This window comes from Bison bison, unplaced genomic scaffold (genome assembly GCF_000754665.1).
Source record: "Bison bison bison isolate TAMUID 2011002044 unplaced genomic scaffold, Bison_UMD1.0 scf7180017864124, whole genome shotgun sequence".
In the NCBI taxonomy this organism is placed as follows: domain Eukaryota; kingdom Metazoa; phylum Chordata; class Mammalia; order Artiodactyla; family Bovidae; genus Bison; species Bison bison.
In genome coordinates this window covers 411,812-418,194 of record NW_011494696.1, presented here as the reverse complement: position 1 = coordinate 418,194, position 6,383 = coordinate 411,812, and positions in this window count along the sequence as shown.

The window sequence follows — 6,383 nt, the reverse complement described above, 5'->3', positions numbered from 1 at the left end:
AAAAATACAGCACAATGTGAGAGCTTTGAGTAAAGTTTTATTTGGGACAAACAAGGACTACAGCCAGGGAGATGGCCTCTCAGTTAGCTCTGAGGAGCTTCACTGAAGAGGTGAGGAGAGGGAGGTCAGTGTGCATTTTATTGGTGAAGAGGGTACAGGCAGGCAAGCACACATTTTGGCAGAAGTTTGTTGCTAGTGAGAAAGACCAGTTGTCTATGTTAACAATTTTAGTGCTTTTTTAGATATGGGATTATACAAGATATCAAGCACATCAAATCTTTTGAAAATATTTCTTTGAAGTGTTCTTCTTCTAGTTTCCCCAGAGCAGTGAATACCTCATTCCTGACCTCTGCCCTGAAACTCCTTTCACGGTGTGCTGAAAATAAGTGACATCAGTGGCTAGTGACTCCATCCTTGTAGTGCCAGATGGTGAGCGACATTGTTTAGTTGGCAAAGTTAACCAGGTACGTGGGACTCAAATTCATACCTGTTCCACCTGCTGTATGTGAGGAGCTTGTCCAGGACTAGGGAGCCTCTTCAGGGTCATGTCATGATTTGGGCAATCATCCGGTTTTCTCTCTGGCTTCCAGATGAGGAATCAAAACCAATAGATCAGAAGAGACTTGGCCAAGCTCATAGCAGACCAAGGGATGTTAGTGACAAATCAGGGACTGGACCTCAGGCAAGTCAGAGTCCTGAGTCAGCCTCTTGAAAGCTGTGTGAGCTCTGTGCGGGGCTGTCCATCTGTGGAATGAATGGGCTGCATTGAGGGCCCCCAAGTCTGATGGGTTTAAGTGGAGGCTGTTTGACCTACAGCTGCTCTGGGGCCTGCCTTGAGACTGCTGCCTGGAGGAGAGGCAACTTTTTTCCTTCTAACATCTAGCTTGGCTTGAAGTGTTTGGGAACTTTGTTTGACCTCCTGGAGCCTTATCAAAGCAGATGCCAGTGGGGATGAAAAGCTGATGGCCTGCAATTGAAACCAAGGGGGGCCCAAACTAGAGACGAGCCTGGCCTGTCTTGGCCAATCAGTTGGTAAACAATCACATCACACCCTGCATCTTACAAATTCACAGAACTCAACAAAGAATTATGTTCACCAAAGACGATGGATGGGAGAGGGATAAAATGAGAGTTTGAGGTTAAAATATATATACTACTATATATAAAATAGAAAATCAGCAAGGACCTTTTGCATAGCACAGGAATTCTACTTAGTATTCTGTAATAACCTGTATGAGAAAGGAATCTAAGTAGAATGACACATGGATATGTATAAGGGAATTAGTTTCCCATACTACTAATACTAATACAAACTATAAGTCAACTATACTCTAATATAAATTAAAACCTAAATTGTTGAAAAAGTAAACTCTAGAGATCTGTGGGGCTCTTTTGACTCGCAACGCTCCTGACGTGATGCTGGAGTGGACAGAGGAGGTGCAGGACGCCTTGACACTGTCTCAGGTTGCAATTTCCCTGTCTTTGGTGTACTTCACCTTCTAGTGAGCACTTGTGACTTGTTGTTGGAGGATGTAATACCCATAGACACCAGCTGGGTGCTACTTGAAGGCTGAGAGGTAGGTGCTGCTGGGACTGTGAAAGCCCAGTTCCCTAGCCTTAGGCTGGGGCACTTTTGAGGCACAATTTATGTTCCAGAGTTCCCTGTGGGAACCGGCTGCAGCTTCCCTCTCTGAGCTTTCCCTGAAATCAGACCCAGGCTGATTTCATCCTTTTTCCTGTCCTACTTCCCCTGTGACCTCACTTGTTTCTTTGGGAGAAATTTCTTTTTTTAAATTCTTGGCTGCACTGGGTCTTCATTGCTGCTCAGGATTTCTCTATTTGCAGTAAGAAGTGGCTCCTCTGTAGTTGCAGTGCACTGGCTTTTCATTCCAGTGACTTCTCTTGTTGCAGATCACAGGCTCTAGGGTACACAGGCTCAGTAGCTGTGGCCCACCCACTTAGTTGCTCTGTGGCACATGGAATCTTCCAGAACTAGATCTCCAATGCGTATCTCCTGCACTGGAGGTGGACTCCTAACCACTGGATCAAAAGGGAAGTCCTTCTGGGAGGAACTTTGAAATAAATCACGTTTACATGAAACCTGGCATCATGGCCTATTTGTGGAGAGATAAGATTGTCCCGTGCTTCAGGCAACCCCCTGAGACCAGGACTGATTTAGTTTCCCCTGCCAAGTGTTCCTACAGCACCTTGAAGCTGTCCCTGCCATATGGCTTTGTCCTTGCTTGTTTCTGAAACCCATGCTCTATCTTCTGGAGAGCAGGGCTCTCATTTGACTCACTTGCAAGTATATGTGACTAGATATTGTCTCTATACACCAGACTCTAATGTCAGAAGAAGGCTAATACAAATATTAGTTATTAGATTATGAATGCTAGGTTACAAGTTCAACTGCTGTAATCAAACCCTAAATAACATTGTCTTAAATAGAATACAATTTCATTTCCCTTTCATATAATAATAGTCTAGGTTACTCCACAGTGATGGGGACCCACTTCTTTCTTCTTGCTTTGCCATCTTCCACATGTAATACTTACCTCTGGTCTGATATGGTTGTTCCAGCTCCTGTCATTACATCTGCATTCAAGCTAGAGAGAGAAAGAAGGGGAAGCAGGATATGTCCCTTTTGTTTGAGGCACAACCAGAAATTATAAAATTACTTTCACTTATTTCTTACTGGTTGCAATGAAGTCACAGAGGCAATTTTATTGAAGTGGCTAGGAAGAGGAATTTTTATCTGGGTCACCCTACACTAGGTGTTTAGTGACCTGTTAACACTCCTGCTTCAGTGAAGAAGTGCTGACTTACTCTATGAAGGTATAAAACCCTCAAATTCTATGACTCCTCTTATGTAAGGTTTATTTCTCACTCACATCTGTCATGGGTGGGAGGGGAGCCCTGCTCATCACAGTCTTTCAGGAAGGAAAGCAGATGGAGACTCCCTCTGAATGCAGGGGAAGGGAGTGTGTGGCAAATTAGATTCTGGTCCTTAAAGGGTTTCACTTGGAAGTGACATATCACCTCTACTAAATTCCATTGGCCGAAGTAACTTCCACGGTCATGGCAAATATGGGGGTGGTGGGTACACAGAAGGGCAGGGGCATGTGATCCTACTGAACATTCAAGATGAGCAACAAGGGCCACCACCCTTCATTTATGTCCCTGTGCTTCACTCTTCTTTGGTTCTCTCCACCCTGCTCTCAGCCTCTTTTGGCCTGTAGATATGGATTTGGATAAGACTATCAGAGAGGGCATATACTAGGCTGTTAATAAGTGTGGAATTCAAGCAAAAATAAGTAAATAAAAACAAAAAATCCAAAACTCTAAGAAATTACAAATTTGCATTTATACAAGATTAGGTGTAAGTGTGGTTTATGCATCAATTTAATAAAATTATAAAAGAAAGAAAAAATTTAAATATAAATTCATTCACTAACCCCACAAAACAATAATGAAGCTGTACCACATTAACTACATATTTTAACAAATTTAAGTTTATACGCACATTGCAAAAACCTAAAAGTACCATACTTTGGCCACTTGATGAGAAGAACTGACTCATTGGATTATACCCTGATGCTGGCAAAGACTGAAGGCAGGAGGAAAAGGGGATGACGGAGGATGAGTTTGTTGAATGACATCATCCACTCGATGGACATGAGTTTGAGCAAATTCTGGGATATGGTGACAGACAGGAAAGCCTGGCATCGCACAGTGCATGGTATAGCAGAGTCAGATATGACTGAGAGACTGAATTGAACTGAACTGAAAAGTACCATAACTTTAACAAGGTAAAACTTAATATTTTTTCTGCCACTGTAACAAATCTGGAGGTTGGCCATCCAGAGCTTCACTGGTTTCATCTCCAAGGTGACCTGATGGTCTAGCACAATTGCAGGAATTCCAGCCATCACACCTGAAATCCAGACAGCAGTTAAGAAGAAGGCGGGGAAGGTGAAGAGATTCATCTTCCAGCTGAATCAGCTCCTTGAAAGCAGCCTTCCAAGAAATCCCTCTTTCAGGTCTGCTTATATCACAAAGTCACCAGTCTTGACTAAGAGCAAAGAAGAGAGGGAAATGCAGTCTTTAACTACCAGGCACATGATTGTATAACAAATTACATTTTTTTTTTCAAGAAATCTCAACAATGGATAATTTTGTAGAGAGCTACCAGCCTGTGCCTCATAGAACAAAACCTTTCTGGATAGATCCGACAAAACTGCTGGGCACAGTGTGAAAGCCAGGAGGAAGGAGCAGGAATGACAGACAGCTAGATGGATCTGACTTGTGTTCTAGGGGCAAAAAAAGGAAAAAAGTCTTCCTCTGAGATCTCCCGAGGACTGAACTGCAGATTATACATACCACATGGCCAAGCTTGTTTTGAAAATTGCTTTTCCATCTCAGGTCCAAAATCTCTGTCAATAACTCAGCTTCTTAAATATCTCATCTTTGTTGCCTCACCTTCTAACCCACCTGTCTCACCTTCTTTACTTCTGTTCACATCACTTCTCTATCCAGTCACCAGCATAACAAGATCCAGGACAGATGAGCCAAATGAGCATTTTTAAGAAGAAGGTAAAAACACCATGGGGCTTCCCTAGCGGCTCAAACTGTAAAGAATCCACCTGCAATGTGGAAGGCCTGGATTCGGTCCTTGGGTTGGGAAGATATCCTGGAGGAGAGCATGGTAACGCACTCTAGTACTCCTGCCTGGAGAATCCTCATGGACAGAGGAGCCTGGTTGGCTGCTCCATGGGGTTGAAAGATTCGTCAGAAACGAATGAGTGGCTAAGCACAGAGCACAGCAGCACCATGACTATTTCTACCTTAATATTTTGTGTTCCCGATCAAAGTCATCTGACAGGCTGAGGTGGCAAGAACAGGGAGATTCTTGTTTCCTCTAAAATCCCAACCAAGAAGGTGACTTCCTTGTACCTGGAGATGGTGTGTTCACGTTGAATCCACAGTACAGTGAGTCAGTGAATGTATGTGGAGTGAATGAACAAGAGGAGAGTAAGGAGCAATCCTCTCTTTCTCTCTCACTTTTTGCCTGTATCAGGACCACTCTGAGTAGGAATGACATTGGGTGTAATCGAGGCCTGGCATATGGGGACATAGGTGCAAGTGATAGGGGACCAGGGTCACAGGGAGGCTGAAAGGAGCCGGAAGTGGAAAACAGGAGGAAGCAGGTGGGAGGAGCACCCATTTCTAGTGCCACCTGCCTCTGATGACTTGAATTTCCTTCCATGTTTATCCCTTCTCTCCTTTACTCTAACTCTCTACCTGTAGTTATTCAGCAGGCCCAGCATCACCCTCTCTGCACCCCACCCTAAGATAACTTGGCAGTGACCCAGTTGATTCAGAGAGGAGATTGTCTTTTCCTCTCAACACCCTCAGTGGGATTACTATGTCTGTCACATTTAGAAATTCTTATCATTGTTTCAGAAGTTTCTAGAGTCTGTGTAAAAAGATGTATAAAATAGTCTCTGCCTACCCTTAGAGAAGTTGCCTTCTGTAGGGATATACATATACTATATTTATACAGAGAGGCGGTGAATGTTCCATTCCAGAAAATTGTAGTAAAGGCTAAGAAAGGAAAAGAAAAGTTGTGGTGTTTGAAGAACATACAAGGAAGTTACTTACCCAGTCTTAGTGGTATAAGATGGGCTTTCCAAAAGTGGATTTTAAGACTTAAAATGTGTCAGTGATAAGTAACCCAAAACAAAAGTGGCTTACAAAGGTGGCTTATTTCCCTCTCCATGAAAGTCCTGATGTGGGCATCCGTCAGTGTCATGGGGCATGGAGCTCCATGGTGTCAGGGCTCAGGATCCCCCTCCTTTGTTGTGTGGCCAGACATAGCCTCTAGTCTCCTGGTCACCTCATGGTTCAGGGTGATCACTCTAGCTCCAGCTATTGTGCCCACATTCCACTTTCCACCATGGAATCAGTAAGTGAAAGGATATCTGACCATGCTGCTGCTGCTAAGTCGCTTCAGTCGTGTCCGACTCTGTGCAACCCCATAGACAGCAGCCCACCAGGCTCCCCCGTCCCTGGGATTCTCCAGGCAAGAACACTGGGGTGGGTTGCCATTTCCTTCTCCAACGCATGAAAGTGAAAATGAAAGGGAAGTCGCTCAGTCGTGTCCAACTCTTAGCCACCCCATGGACTGCAGCCTACCAGGCTCCTCGGTCCATGGGATTTTCCAGGCAAGGGTACTGGAGTAGGGTGCCATAAACTCAAGCTAATCTATCATTAGTGCTTTCTAATGTGTTACCCTTAAGTCATACAAATAGAAGGTGAAATATTATGTAGTACAAAAGGGCGTATAACAAAACATTAAGGTGATCTACCCAGGCCCTCCCCAC